This window comes from Penaeus chinensis, chromosome 10 (assembly GCF_019202785.1).
Source record: "Penaeus chinensis breed Huanghai No. 1 chromosome 10, ASM1920278v2, whole genome shotgun sequence".
NCBI lineage: Eukaryota > Metazoa > Arthropoda > Malacostraca > Decapoda > Penaeidae > Penaeus > Penaeus chinensis.
Window position 1 is genome coordinate 17,416,509 of NC_061828.1, and position 17,500 is coordinate 17,434,008.

The following is a 17,500-nucleotide window of genomic DNA, read 5'->3' on the forward strand; positions in this document are numbered from 1 at the left end:
ATATGAATATATGTATTTATTATAGATATATATTATATATACATACATATATTGTAAGATATATGTATGGTAAAAAAAAAACATATATGCATATATGTATATGTGTATATGCATATGAATATATATGCATATGAATATGTATGCATATATATATATATATATGCATATGTATGTGTATATGTAGGTATGCATATGTATATATGTATATGTATATATGTATACATGTGTTCATATATATATACATGTACATACACATGTATAAATACATGTATCTATATCTATGTGTATAAGTATATATATACAAATACATATAGAAAAGGATATTTATATATATATATGTTTATACACATACATATATATAGATATACATGTGTATATGCATATATATGTATATATAAGTGTGTATGCCTTATTCATTTATTATATATGCATGGATGTGTGTGTATGTGTATGTGTATATGAGAGGGGGAGCAGGAGGAGGAGGAGGGGCGGGGAGGGGGAGGGGGAGGGGGAGGGGGCGAGGGAGAGACAGAGAGAATATATGCAATGTGTATATATATAACAATCTTACTAATGCTCTATAAAGTATTGGTATGATTGTTATTCCATCACCTAAATTAATGAAAAGAATGTGACTATTTCTATGACAGCAAAATCATGGAAATAAAATATTTTGCACTGAGATGAGTGAAACAAAGCACACACACACACACACACACACACACATACACATACATATATATATTCAACTGGGATATTCACTTTGTTACCCGTCGATTTTTCTTTTTCCTTAATTTGATAAGGTATTTTGGTTCAGGTGATTTTTAAAAATTCACTAATATTACCTCTTCTTTTACTGTTTCTTTGGCATATAGATGATCCTCTCAAAATATTACTTAATGCTTCTGGCTGCAATTCTGCAGTTAGTTTCATGTCAGACAACTAATTTTCTACTCCGCATTTCATGAGAACAGCTCAATTTTCTACATAAGCTCTATTGCAGTCGGGCATGTATTCCATTTGTAGCCTAGGACATATGACGATTGTTTTCCTTTCTTATGTATACACACTCGCATGCAACTGTGTGTGTGTGGGGGGGGGGGGGGAGCTAAAATGTGATAATCATCAGAACAGTTCTGTTTATGCATCTTTCTGACGTTTGATCCCCTGTGGCAACACGAAGAAGAGTCTTCGAGGGGGCCCCGAATGATGGACGGTCCCTAATTGAAAAGGGGCCTGACTCGTAATTAGATTTCGATGTTGAAAGGTAATTGCGTAATAGCTAATTAATGGCTAATATTTTTTTTATAAAAACGGCAACTTTAAAATGTGCATGACAATGGGTTATATTAAGTGAAACAGACGCTGCTAAAGTGTAAGAAACAGTAATTAAAGTTCAATACATTAATTTATTAACCAGCTGGTGTCGTTCTTTAATAATAGTAAAACATGGAAGAGATATAAAATGTCATTGTATACGTGTATGTATGCATACGCGCGTGCGAGCAGGTATGAGTGCGAATGTGTCCGTGTGCATTAGAGCGCGTGCGCGCGCACGTGTGTGCGTAATAAAGAGTAATTAATGAGGTAATTTCATCAATTATATGATCAGTTTGTATTTCTATTAAAACAGCTTTAATAAATTCGGTTCATAAGGCTCTCGAGTACACATAGTTTATATATAATTTTCAATTTGTTTCAGGTGTTACTTTTCTTGTAATCCAATTCAAAACATGTCCGCATAATTTTTGCCACCATTAATAACCAACCCGAATTAGGAAAAAAAAAAAAATTCTTATATATACTGCGACTGGTTGATGTGAAAAGTTGTACTTTTGACAGTAAGTATACGTACGAACTATGAGATGCATAAACGTGAAATCACTATTCCTTGCCCACCCGGGGGCGCTCACTTTTAAATTCGCCCTTTTTAATGTTAACTATATTCGCAATTATTTTGTCCAGGTCAATCTTCAGAGTACTAATGTGCATTTGCATTAATATTTAAAGAGTTTATCAGAAATTGTAATAGATAGTATTCTTAGTTGAAAGTATTCTTATCCAAAAACCCTCCTTTGAGGTATATGTGGTGATAAAATGAACACAGTACTATCCATACCATAAAATTTACACATGCATATACATGCCAAAAAAAAAAAAAAATTCTCACTGAAGCCGTCATTAGAGCTAGAGAACTGTCTCATAATTTCTAATAGTTCTCATCATCTAATGCCCAAATTAACAACAGTTCGGGTGAACTCGATTGAACGTAAGATCTTCGGAAATACGAGTGACATTGAAAGCCATGGAGGCACCGCAAAAACTACTGCAGGCGTGCTGGCCACACAGACACCAGGTATGTCAATTTTTACAACCGAAATCAAATACAATATGTGTACTCACATATTTACATATATATATATATATATATATATATATATATATATACGTAAATATATATATATATATATATATGTACACATACATGTATATATACATGCATAAATATACAAATATATGTACATATATATGTGTGTATATGTATAAGTATGTATATGCACATGTGTGTATGTATATGAATATGCCTACACACACATATATAAATATATTTATATGTAAATATCTATAGAGAGATATAGATGGATACAGATATAGATATAGACACACATGTGTGTGTATATATATATATATTAAAAGAGAGATTGATACATATATAGATGTGTGTGTATATATATAGATATACGTATATATTATACATATATATGTAAGTTTGTGTTTGTGCGCGCGCGCGTATGTAATGTATATGCGTATGCGTATATGTATATGTATATGTATTTGTATATGTGTATGCGTATGTGTATATGTATATGAGGATGTGGATGTGTGTATGTGTGTGTGTGTGTGTGTGTGTGTGTGTGTGTGTGTGTGTGTGTGTGTGTGTGTGTGTGCGTGCGTGTGTGTACAGATGCATATAAATACATACTATGTATTGTTTAATTTGCAATAATTAATAAACAATAAAAATCATTCCGAGACATTTCAACAAATTTTGATCTATAATATGAAACAATATAAGCTATTTTACAAACATGCGTTACCCATGTATAGATATATGTGTAGATAGACGAGTATGGGAGAAAACCTTGTAGTGATTTCTGACATACATTTCGGCCTATGCACCGTAGTCCCCTGTGTGTGTGTGTGTATGTGTGTGTGTGTGTGTGTGTGTGTGTGTTCTTATGCATGCTTGTGTGTACATGTTGTCTTGTATTAATAAAGAATGGTAAACGTACAATATAGTCAGTTTTATGAATAATCAGACATCCAATTACATTTATGGAGTCCTCAAACTAAAGAAACTTACTGACCTTCATCTCTTACCGCCACAAGCACACAAACATTTTATCAAAAACATGATTGCGACTTCATGATATTTAATCTTGCTTAAGGCTTCCTCTTCCCTACTTTCTCCACAATTTCTCCCCAAAAGTAAATAGTCACATAGTCTCGGTATACTTTTGTCTAATTTAATGAGATCATGAGGCCATTTCTCAATACAATTATAAAAAAAAACAAAAAACTTCGACCTCGGCATTAACTCTCACGTAATATTTTCAAAATAATCAATTTTAAAAGGGTCTGACAGGTAACACATCTATGTGAATAAAATACTAATGCCGACCCTTATGAACGAGCGACCTGTGCAAGGAATGCCGTCGCGAACCACGTAGCCGAGAATTTCAGGGACCCGCTGGAGCAACACGACTTGGATTCCTGGAGCACCCGTCATGTAATCACAATCAGTACCAGTATTTCACGAACTCGTGGTAGCTCTTTGAGTTGAAACAAATCATGTAATCAGCAGCAATATTGGACGCCTAATAAAGCTATTAAAACAACCTTGCAATATGTATAAAAAGATCCGCAATATAAATGGTGTATGTACAGAGGGAAAGGTCGGCAGGGAGAGACAATAAGAAGCCTACCTTGAGAGACCATGAGTATCTGCTTACCTTGACCTGAGACGCGGAGACACGAGACACTCGCTGTAGGGGATCCACACTTTAAGCAAGAGTATAAAAGCCCACAGGATAAGAATACTTTAAGCAAGATTATGAGGCCACAGGATAAAAATTCTGTCCTATTGGTTTTGCCTTCTCACGCTTTATACATGTATCGTATATCAATGACGCGAAAATGTGACCTTAGTTCAGTGTTGAAAATGTATGAAATTGACATCCTAACGGGTACCTGAAGGCTAGCCAGTTGGAATACAAAGAATGGCATGTCAGGTGACATATTGACTTTAAAAATACAGGTGATCTTTCTAAGATGGACCGATAGGACAAAATTGCCTGAAACCTTTATGCAAACATCAACATATGCGGTTATGCCACCCGGGCCATTTGCATCCTTTCCAATTGTTGCTATCCCTCTGGTGCTCTCTCTCTCTCTCTCTCTCTCTCTCTCTCTCTCTCTCTCTCTCTCTCTCTCTCTCTCTCTCTCTCTCTCTCTGTTCACATTACTCATCCCCTTCTCAACCGTGACTTGTTGGACATCTTGCCCTTTGAACGGACCCTGTAACCCCTCCCCATCTCCTATGGACGCGATCAGCTGATGCTCAATATTGTGAATCACAGCAATCCATTTGCATATATGAATAGGTGACTTTATCACTTTATCAGCATTGCTATATTTCATGAGAAGCGTTTCCGTTTTGACATTACGCTTTGCCATTCTTGTGTTCATAATCACCCAAACTATTTCAACACATATCCACACCACAATAATGTGGGGTTGTCACTTTTATTGCAGTCATTGAAAGGTATAGCGACGGTTATTTCATTGCCCCTTAAAATAAGACCTTGACTTCCAAGTATGTTACAACGACCTAACCTTTCAATCTGCATTTACTCCCTTCGCCATGTTTGCGCAGGTAACTGTTTCCTCTTATCTTCGGTATTAAAAATATATATATATATATATATATAAAGTTGCCACACTAGTTCCATGACGGGCTAGCATGTCTATGGAGTGGCGCCATTCATAATGCAGTATTAAAGGGAATATTTATTAACATAAATCACTTAAGATTAATCATACAAACTAAGGCTGTTCAAATGAAAAAAATCTAGTACTGACAAGAAACAGAGAGGGCATGGCGATTCAATATGCATATTTCCACAAAGAAATGGTTATTAAATGTACATACCCTTGGGTTTATCAAAACGCCACTTTGTTATCTGACTGGCAAGGGTCGTGTGACATTAATAGCCATAGCCTTCCGCCTCCTTGCCTAATCTCCAAGGCTTGTTAAAAGGACTAACACTGCCTCAGTGTTTCCCTTATATGCTGTACATTTTAACATCACTGTATTCCCGGAAGAAATACTTGGATCGCATGCTTTAAATCTGGGAGTATTTTATTATTTTGTGTTCATATAATACAGTCATTCCATTTCCTACTTATCATGCTTCTGCATAATAAATTCAAAAACTCATATCAATTAGCAAAGCGTTCTTGATTAACATTATGCTAGCCTCCAAAGGGTTTATGCCGTATATCTATCTTAATGTCAAGCATCTCCATACGGCAACAGGAACATCACTTCCTTGCTCTCTCTGAACATGAAAATGCGAGGTGGTGAAAATAACGATTCATATGACTCATCTTGTCGAAACGCGCGAAGAAAAGTTACGTTCCATTTTACCGTTGTGATTAATTGCAATGGGGAAAACGAAAAATATTATGTTTTGCTAATGGGGAAAAATCGGAGGAAACTTTAGTACCGATTCCAGTAAACGAGGCTGATGCGCCATGTCACGGAACAAGGAAAATATATTTTCCAGGTCACGAGAACGGCCAAAGCACATGCATTCTAGCCTTGTTTTACCACATTGCAGAAGCTAAGCTCTAAAGAATTACATGCAAGCAAACGCATTCCACATACACAAATGCGCACATATACACACAGATGCTCACACACACATAAGCACATATATACACAAATGGGCGCACACACACACACACACACACACACACACACACACACACACACACACACACACACACACACACGCACGCACGCACGCACACACGTACGCACGCACGCACGCACGCACGCACGCACACACACGCACGCACGCACACACACACACGCACACACACACATCGGAAACGGTATACGGTAACTCGGCAACTATCCGTAAGAGTTCGCTTACCTTGGGGTTAAATCAGTACCGACAGGTCACGCGTGGGCGATGCAACGTTTTTGCAGGTGAAAGTCTGATCCCTACTGGGTGCAGTGCACCTATTGTTGTGCTCATAGGTATCACTTTCTTCAAACGCTTCCTCGAAACTGGCTACATTATATTCGTTCGTGTTGTGCAATATACCATATATTGCAGTGGTAGAAAAACCCACAATGCACTAAAATATATTAATTAAAACTGAGAAAACGGTTTCGAAATCCTCCTGGATTCCATCTTCACACCTGAAAATGGAATCCAGGAGTTCGAAACTTTTGTCTCGATTTTAATAAATCCTGTTTGTGCATTGTGGGTTTGTTCTACCATAGTATCAACACGGTAGTGTTTTACTATTCATATTGTACAAAATATGCATTTTGTACAGTATACTATATATGTTAGTCAATCCGGTTAACTTATAATTTCCTGAATATTTTGGGTGTTCCCTCTCTCGGACGATAATGTGATAATGGATGATTAACGTCTATGACTTTTGATACGTTTTTTGCATGTGTTGCATAACTGGGTAAACGTGCATATCATAAAGTTTGAAAAACTAGCGCCCCCGGGTGGGCTCGAACCACCAACCTTTCGGTTAACAGCCGAACGCGCTAACCAATTGTGCCACGGAGGCTTGATATATAAATGGTTACACCACATTTAACAATTTTGTTATGTCCATTGTGGTGATACAACTATATTTGAGTACACTCGTAGTCACACCATTTTTCTACGCCTTAAATTCCAACATTTATCCCTTAGAACTCCTGTTTTGTGTATATTAGAATTCAAAGTTTCTGCATACTCTATTTCCTACAAATGTTAACATCTTAACTTTCGTGTGTGACCTTGTAGATAAACACTCTCGAAGGCCCGTATCGACGTTCTTGGTTTTCAAGATAAGTATTTATATATTTATGTATGCCCATATGTATATGTATGTATATTCATATGTATATCTGTGTATGCATATAAGTATGCGTACACATACACATAAATATGCATGGCTGTGTATATATGACAAATACACACACATGCACCCACACACATATATACAAATGTATATAAAGACATAGGTACATATATACATAAATATATATGAATACGAAGACACATATACATACATACACACTTGTACAGTTTTTGTTTATTATTATTTAAGCTGACTTTGGTGCTCAAATCATATAGGTTAATATCAGTTATATGTACTACTCGATTATAGAAAAAACGCTTGTCAAGTTTGTTCACACCCAGAGAACTAAACTAACGTTGTCTATAAACTCCTTAACACCACCTAATGTTGACAGCAAAAGAAAATATGTTCAAGTACATTTCGATTGTCGTTAAGACACACCTATACTTCCACGTAGAGACGCACATTGCATGTCTTAAAGATGTCATGGATGCAAAAAAATCTATATATTTATTAATTTGGCTGTGTACATATAGGTCTATATACTCTATCTATATTTATGCGTGTATACGCATATTACACATATCTACATCTACATATATTATATTTAAGCATAATCGATATCATGCACATGCACGTGTGTGTGTGTGTGTTTGTGTGTTTCTGTGAGTGTGCGTGCGTGCGTGCGTGCGTGCGTGCGTGCGTGCGTGCGTGCATGCGTGTGTGTGTGTGAGAGAGAGAGAGAAGGGGAAGAGATTACATCAAAACACGGACCAAGGCTATCAGGAAACAAAACTGAAAACGAAACTCGCTTGTATTTTAAAATACCTGTCTTTTAGCTTCGCTACATCTATGAGTACGAACTGAAATTTTGCATCAGCGATATCTCTCTATATATCCACTTTCTAATCATACTCAGAATATAAGTTAAGCATTAAATTTCAATGTTCAAAATAAGATAAGCCTACACATCCAATCTGACACCACTGATAAGCTATTACTTGATATCATACTCTCTATCTCTCTCTCTCTCTCTCTCTCTCTCTCTCTCTCTCTCTCTCTCTCTCTCTCTCTCTCTCTCTCTCTCTCTCTCTCTCTCTCTCTCCTATATAGATTTAAGTCTAGTTCATATTGATATGAATATAAAACTATATTTCCTCCTCTCTACGCCTCTTCGATACAGGTTGGATCAAACCTTGCCTGCCAACTACAGGCAAGGTTAGTAAAAGTCATACCTGTTCAAAATTACTACTCCCCATGCGTGCGATTCATGCTAACCAATTTAGACTACAAACAAAACGAAAGAGGAGGGAGACACATGATTAGGCCGAAGACATATTTGCAACATTGCTCCTTGTGAATATACGGTATCCTGTACTTTACTGCATTTCCTGATGAAGCATCAGGAAATTTTTAATGTAATTATTAGGATTTATCGCAAAATAGTCATTCACTAAAGTGAAAATTGATTTTGATAATCGTAAGTCTGAAATTTCAGAGTATTTGATGATGGTTTTATATTGATTTCTTGTTTATGTGGAGTATTGTCTGAGATGTAAATACAAATGACGGAGAAAACTATAAAGAAATTCAAAGAACAATCCCAAGTGGTAATACAAACACTTGTATTGGCCTAAGATAGGAAGATATGTCTTAATCCACGAGACACTGTACAATCAGAAGATATTCGTTCAATTAAAAAAATAAATGACCCTTACCAAACTCTAATTATAGAATAATGGTATGATGTGGCTCGAGTAGAGAAGAGTTCAGAGTTATGCCAAGGACATGCTTGGTAGTCAGCGGTCAAGTGTCGGGGTGGGGGTTGCAGCCAGTTTGCATATTCTCCCTGTGGTAATTCAACATTTGTAGGGAGCTGGCGATCCGGAATGCCTTGTGTATCCAAAGCGAACCAAATGTAAATTCACAGGGTTTTGCCAATTAGCTTTAGTAGGACTCTTAAGTTATTCCAGAGACTTCCTTCCTTCCTCCTTCCTCCTGCACAGTAATCACTATCGAATACCATTCACTTTTTCTATACTGATATAACTGTTTCTCATACCTGTTCTGCAGTTAAAGCCTTATACATTTTCTTTCAAAGCCTCCGATATAACATTTTGAAGTTCAGTGATCCTAACGATCCTATTGGGTTTCCATCGTAAAAGTAAACTCGTGAAACAGTGCGATTCCTACGTTTTTTTTTTTCGGACATGAGAATATGGCTCAAAGGTTCTTCAAGCTTAGGTCCACGTACATACACAGCCTTAATAACCCCAGCAAAGACGGTTACTAGAAATCAGGAGCTTACATTTTTAGATAATTCTTAAATATTCCTATGCTAACGTCATGCTACCCATTTCTCTATTCTTATACAAGGCAACCTAATGACTAATTTCAATGATTATGAAACCGGTCCAGCATTGAGAATTAGAATCCAACGAAAGATAAGTATTGTCAGGCCTATACATATCTGATCTCCATTATTTCCTTCTATTACAGATTGATATCTGTTGCAATCGTATTTACATTCTTATCAAGCACAGAATCAGATTTACATAGCTAAATACATATATACTAATGGCATAGTAGAAGAAATCTCATTAACTGTGGTTACCTCGATTCTACAGTAGCATTAGTACGGTCGGACGGATGACTGTAACGATAAACTTTGCCTGGATGGACAGAAGACAATGCATTTCAAATTCTATATGTCAGCCCCATCGCCGTCCGACATCCTATGTTACCATCTTATAAGTGCCTTTCTTGACTAAAACCTACGCCCCCGGGTGGGCTCGAACCACCAACCTTTCGGTTAACAGCCGAACGCGCTAACCAATTGTGCCACGGAGGCATAGCTTTTTCGAACGTTTTCAGAATTTTGATTCTACAAGATATTAAATTATGAAGCTGACAATGCAGTTTTCAGATTTTATAGCTAATATATTTATCTCAGATAGGTCTACGCCGTGTACATTGTACATTTTGTACAATTATATTTGCCAAACATATATAATGGTTGTATTTGCACACAAAACATGAATGATCACCTACTTATTTTTTAACGTGTTTTTTTCAAAAATAAAAAAAATATCTTAAGATCTTAAGAACTTAAAATATGTAAACGTTAGCTACTGGTGTAGAACGTCTAATTAGAATTAGAATAAAATAAAAAATAATCAAAACGCATTGCAAATAAATCCTTAACATATCATTAGCATTAATGTAGACACTCCAAATGATTTATGGCATTCCAGACACATGCTATGCGAAGGTGCCATCTTTAATCTCATTAAGGTTAAAAAATCAATTACAAATCGTTCCAATTAGAAACCCTGGTTTATTTTGTTGTAATCTTATTCTTTAGGGCGTACCCTAACATGTTACAAGAAACAGTCATAAGAAACAGCATATAGTGTATGTACAGAGTTACGTGTCTTCTATAAATTCAATGAATTATTCCAATCGTTATACAACATATTGGCATAAATCTTGAAAATCCCCGCATGAAGGGATGATATATATTAACCGACCTATCCAAGTTTAAGCAATGGCGTTCAGGGCCGGCGTTACAAGTATGCACACACCTGTTTAGTATGGCGTGTTTAGAGCTACAAGATCCAATAACAATCCTTAATATACTCTCCTATGACGAGAACATGTACAATTAAAATAAAACTAAAAGATTTTTCGTCAACAGTACTTATTTACTGTATACTGTAACTGGACGTGGCTTCAAGAATTAGATTTGCCTCGAGTACTATTTAAAAACAACGCGAAATAAGACATACTAGGTCCGAAGAGTACATTAGCCTATCTCTTCGTCCATCATTTTGCCAAGGCCTATGTGTGTTTCTTTCATATTGGATATAATGATTTATTAAGACATACCCGATACAATTTTATTTACCTGACACTTCTTTCTTCAGAATTAGCAATAGTTAGAGAAACTACACGGAAACGAGGGGATATTATTCATTACAGCTATCATCTGGAGGGCCAACAATATCATGTGCCTTGATGTTTATCATTTATTAAACTTTAAATGATGGCTATTGATAACAAAGAGTATATGTAAATTAATTACTCATGGGCTGCTACATTTTAATGCACAATTTCATTTTGATTTTTCATCAAAAGTGGACTACTTTATTCACGAGATATAATATATGCAGGGCAAAAACTGCCGTGCACTTTCCATTTTTTACTTCATTTTCTCTAAACTGAATTGTGTTTCGTATTTATAAAATGATAAAACTGCGTCTTCGGTTTACAGCTGTTTTTATAATAGTTATATGCATCTTTCCTCTGTAAACAGCGAAACTGCTAACATTAATTATATGTATGTGAAACTATTGTCATTACGAAATAAAAAGCAAATGTGAATTCTTAGTTCCTTAGTCATATATTACTCGCCTTCATGACGATCATTATTTCACAAACTAATCATTCTTGTCACCTCCGGGGGCTAATTATGGCCATCCCGAGGGCAGTATTTGGCCTGCGAGCCAAAGGTAACACCCCTTCTGCTAAGTATAAATGACCGCAAGTTCAATGTGAACGCCATGGATACTTCAGTAATCTAGGAACCAAAGAAAAATAAACACTTTTTCATTTATTTCTTTATTATCATTATTATCATTGCTATGATTATTATTTTCGTTACTTATGTATAATATTATCATCGTTACCATGTTATTAATAGTATTATCATTATTAGCATAAGTAATTTAATCTTTATTATCATTATTATTATCATCATTATCATTATTTGTATTATTATCATTATCATTATCATTATCATTATCGCTATCATCGCTATCGTAATCCTCTTTCCATAGGCATTTTCGCAGTAATAATCCTTATATTAACATTTAGTTTTTAACTAATGCTGTTACCTGCAATTATAAAATGAAACAGATCTAGCCTAGTTTAAAGATAATTAACATTGTGTGCTAGATTGTTAGAATTCTGGGGATAAAGAATTAATCTAACCTCTGTGCGGAGAAAACCATTCACCAACACAATGCTGAACAAAACTTACGCCCCCGGGTGGGCTCGAACCACCAACCTTTCGGTTAACAGCCGAACGCGCTAACCAATTGTGCCACGGAGGCATGTAATAGATGTAATAAATAGGCCCTTATATTCGAGTTATTTCAATATATATCGTTTCTTTCCTAGCCAATCACGTTATGCTGATGGTAAAAATATAATATTTTTGTTCCTGATAGATAACATTCCTGGTTTTGTAATTAAATTGGGCCATTAGTGAAATGGGAAATTACAGTACTTTATGAAAATATAGCCTATACTATCCTGATATAACGAAATGGACTAACAGGATCCTAAACTATATTTGATCAGTAATTATCGACGATAAAACAGATAAAGGTGTCACAATCATCTAAGTTCACCTTTAAACGTATTCCTATCTTAGACAAGATAATATCATGATTTGGCATTCTACTCAAATTCAGGTATTATATCTATACCTAAAGTATAGATACATACATATACATATAAATGCATACATACATACATACATGTGTGTTTGAGTGTGCAGATATATATATACATATATATATATATATATGCATATATATGAATATGTACATGCATGTATATCTATACATACATACATATGAATTGATATATATTATATATGTATATACATATAACATGCATGTATATATGCATACATATATATATATATATATATATATATATATATATATATTTGTGCATATGAATATGGACATGCATTTAAAAACATATAAAAATGTGTTTATATATGTATATATATGCACCTATACACATAGTGTGTGTGTGTGTGTGTGTATGTGTATATATATATATAGAGAGAGAGAGAGAAAAAAAATGTACAGACACATACATATATATAGGCCTACATATACGTGTGTGTGTGTGTGTGTGTGTGTGTGTGTGTGTGTGTGTGTGTGTGTGTGTGTGTGTGTGTGTGTGTGTGTGTGTGTGCGCGCGCCCTAGTATGTGTATGTATATATATATATATATATATGTATATATGTGAATGTATATATATATATATATATATGCGCGCGTACACACTTACGTGTATGTGTGTAAATGTACACACCCATGAGAGAGAGAGAGAGAGAGAGAGAGAGAGAGAGAGAGAGAGAGAGAGAGAGAGAGAGAGAGAGAGAGAGAGAATGCCCTTCCTAGTGCATATACCGGAACACGCGTGTAATCATCACTTCAGACAACCTAACAGATAATCGGTCATACCATTCAAGGCACATTTTCCTTCTCGATCCCTGTTCATTGTTTACCTCCCGCTTATCATGAGGGACGGAAATGAAGTATTAAAGGCATTAATAGAAAATACCTGAGTTCAGTCTTAAACTAGCTTTCTCTAACCCCTTCCAATGCCTCCGTGGCACAATTGGTTAGCGCGTTCGGCTGTTAACCGAAAGGTTGGTGGTTCGAGCCCACCCGGGGGCGTCTGTTTTGTACTTTCATCAACGAATGCGAAAAATAAGGCAATGCAGTCAGACACCCGAAAACGGCAATTTCCTTTGCCTCCACACAGTTTGCATACCGTAATGATTATTTAGGTATAAATGCCAACACAAATAATATTTTGAGTTATGACGGAATTGTACGCAAAAATAAATCACGGCGTGCAGGGTTCCAGGTCAGTTGTATAACACACTCTCTCTCTCTCTAGATACTCGTCTTACTATAAATACATGCACATAAACATATATACACGTAACTGTGCGCACGAGAGAAATAGCACACCCTTAGCCACAGAAGGAAACTTACATCGTTGTAATACTGGTATTACGCACGTTCTGGATAATAAAAAAGTTTTCAAACAAAATATGTTGTTGCCCATATCGTCTAGAATTAATTCAAACAAAAATAAACAGCTTAAATATAATTATAACGCCAACAATGTACTGGCATCTATCTCCTATACCCTAACCTAACCATCGGGGGCAGGTTATATGGCAGAGAGGCCCTTTTTGAAGTATATTTTTTATACACGTTTTATTTGGCTTGGAAACGATGCGTGTGCGTGGATATATTTAACAAATAAGACAAAAGAAAAAAACAGTAATGAAGTCTTCTACAATTACTATTATATTTTTTCTCGTTTTTTTTTTTTTTTTTTTTTATAGTATGTAATGATTCTGGTTCGGACAATAGTTTTCTTGCTTAATAAGAGCGTAATAACATCTTCCGTTATGTTGATAATCTTAAACATAACGGCCAAGCAAAAGGACACTAAAGCTGGCGCAAACTGGCTTTCTCTCTCCTTATGCAGTAAAATAACATGCAGTAATTTTGTGCAACAGAAATTGCACTTACGAAAGAATATTGTCCCGCAGTTCATGTTCCTAGTCTTGAGAACCAGATGTAACAATCCCATTCTGGTATCGAGATACTAATGAATAAAGTTGTAATGATGAACCAACCAAGGTATATCTAAAACATCATATGCATTCCAAAACCCATGTGATTACTGTGTTCATTTATCTTCTTTTTCTTCTTCTTCTGTTCTATCTCCTTCACTGTTCGTAAAGCAACGTTGTAAAGTTTCTACCTGATAATAATTTTGTGGTTTTATGACCTTCTGTATCGGTATAAAATAATTCAAATGAGTAATATGATCTATTTTTAAAACTATCCTATAGTTTCCCTGGGATTACATCATGCAACGGTTCGTGCTATGGTCTAGAGTGCATGAAACCCAGCATAATATATTTCTTGAAGGTAAAATATAAACCCTTTTCTTTCCACTGCCTCGCTTAATATTTTACGCAAGGTCAAAATATCTAAATCCTCTTTCTGAACAAATCTGTCCTCCCGTACTTTAGTTATCAACCGACCTGACGATGGCGATGGCGATGGCGATGGCGATGGCGATGGCGATCATGATCATGATAATAATAATATGTTGTATTACCATTCTGCACTGTGATTAATATCGGTTCATTTTAGTAATGGTACGTTACCTGCATCTGCTTTATTTAAAGTCCTCTATGAAGATTTCTTGTTGGTATTAATTACTGCACTTAATAATATATAATCGCTTCACGCATATGAATCGCTGTTGCTTTTCATATTTTCACTGAACACAGACCAAAAAATCACATTTCTGCCAAAACGAATCCGGACAACTGTACTGAATTAACACATCTGTTCTTCACAAAACACTACCAACGCTTCACATTTCCACTTAACACTAACAACACTTCACATTTTCACGTAACACTAATAACACTTCACATTTTCCCTAAACAATAATAAAAGTTCACATTATCACTTAACAATAATTAAATTTTGCAGAATAATAACAAATAAATGAACGGAATCGACCGACATCCTACCACTTTCACGACAAAATCAAAACTGACTTTTGTCGACATTGTTTGAATTTGAATAAATATACATTTTTACAAATCGATAATCTGTGCCGAAAAGCAGTTATTGAATATTGCACTTGTATTATTTCATATGCTTTTATACATATAAACAAAAAAACAAAACAAAAATGTTGATTTAGTGTTCTTAAAGGTGTATAGCTAAATACTAGCCTTACATTACGATCAGCTGATCATTCATAATACCAAAATATATAAGGTAAATATGAATAAACTCTGATGGTAGCGAGTTCATATATGCACTCTAAGGTATTGATCTAGCTATCAGTTAATGAAGAATGTTAGAGAAAAAACTGCATATGAAATATCAATACAATGCATTTGTTTACATGTGTTATGGAGTCTGATCGCAGAAGTGGAATTTAAACATTGATGCCAATGTGCATTCGTTGTCCTTGAGAATACATCGTATACTTATATTATGTACATGAGGATGTATACATACATAATCATATATATTATGCATGTGCGTGAGATATATATATATATATATATATATATATATATATATATGTATATATATATATGTGTGTGTGTGTGTGTGTGTGTGTGTGTGTGTGTGTGTGTGCGTGTGCGTGTGCGTGTGCGTGTGCGTGTGCGCGCGCGCGTATGTGTGTGTGTGTATGTGTGTGTGTGTGTGTGTGTGTGTGTGTGTGTGTTTGTGTGTGTGTGTGTAATATTGAAGTACACACACGCACTCACACATATAACAGGGAGTATTGATTTACAATTACAATTCAAATTCACTGCCCATAGAACTCTGGCCATTTTTGTTTAATTCGGTGACAATAGCAGTGCACCGGTACATCGTGATACCCCTTACCTGCCTGAATGCTCTGAGTACACATATAGGTTACTTAATGGATAATCCAACGTTGACAGTCAAATCACTAAACAATTAAACGGGAGACTCAGTTGTATACCCATGACCGATGTCCAGTATTTCGTTACACATTAGCGGTTGATTTTTTTCAACTTCATCCGACAGTTGGTAAATCTATTCAAGGAAATACACATAAATCTTATTCTGTAAGAGCTAGGTTGGTACCATCTTCGTCTTAGGTATTAGTATTATAATCTTATCTTTCATTAACCTATGCGTTTATTTGATCGAATGAAACATACACCTACTGAACGGTTTAAACTTCTCAGTAAATAATCAAAATGGAAAATCGCATAGTTTAAGCGTTTGTCTGCACATTGTTGTTTATATTTGTATAAATCCATTTCCTTTTAGATGTTACCTAAGGATGACACAGTGATTAACTCTACCGTAACTACCATGTTTTATAACTTAAATATTTTTTGTCTGTTGCTTTGGAAAAAATGTTAAAGTGGGATTATTACATGATAATAAAGATCAAGTATATTATCTCAGAGGATAATCCACAAAGCAGGCATGACTGATGTCCAAGGCTACAGCTACATCCATGAAATATTTATGCATTTGCAACATCTCTCATGCCTCCGTGGCACAATTGGTTAGCGCGTTCGGCTGTTAACCGAAAGGTTGGTGGTTCGAGCCCACCCGGGGGCGACTGGTTTTACACTCGACCCCAAGCACGTGGATGTCATGTATGTATAGTAAGTCAAAGTAGGATAGTACGCAAAAGTAGTCATATTACCTGGTGAATGACACAGACATAGAAATACCAATGTAGATATTTCTTCTATGTACGTGTAAGAGAAACTACGATTATGATTTTTTTCTCTCTCTGGAACATTATCTGTTCATTCTAGTTGCAAAACATTCATTGTAACATGAATCTTGCATGAATTTTCCTTCTCCCTTACCTTTATCAATGAGGCTTACCCAACATTAGCCTAGCCAATTGCCATGCGCGAGCTGTGACGATCTGCAATCGCATCCATCTTTTGCCTTATCGCATACGAATCCATTAACCCTT

The 17,500-nt window shown here is 35.6% G+C and overlaps 5 non-coding genes across 5 annotated transcripts; 2 read left to right on the forward strand and 3 right to left on the reverse strand.

The window, feature by feature from the left end:
- Positions 1–6,808: 6,808 nt before the first annotated feature.
- Trnan-guu lies at positions 6,809–6,882 on the reverse strand. Its single transcript has one exon. It is a non-coding gene; the product is annotated as a tRNA-Asn (tRNA).
- A 3,056-nt stretch (positions 6,883–9,938) lies between these two features.
- Positions 9,939–10,012, reverse strand: Trnan-guu. The gene has a single exon. It is a non-coding gene; the product is annotated as a tRNA-Asn (tRNA).
- A 2,189-nt stretch (positions 10,013–12,201) lies between these two features.
- Positions 12,202–12,275, reverse strand: Trnan-guu. Its single transcript has one exon. It is a non-coding gene; the product is annotated as a tRNA-Asn (tRNA).
- Positions 12,276–13,570: 1,295 nt separating this feature from the next.
- Trnan-guu lies at positions 13,571–13,644 on the forward strand. Its single transcript has one exon. It is a non-coding gene; the product is annotated as a tRNA-Asn (tRNA).
- Positions 13,645–17,056: 3,412 nt separating this feature from the next.
- On the forward strand, positions 17,057–17,130 carry Trnan-guu. The gene has a single exon. It is a non-coding gene; the product is annotated as a tRNA-Asn (tRNA).
- The last annotated feature ends 370 nt before the right edge of the window (positions 17,131–17,500 follow it).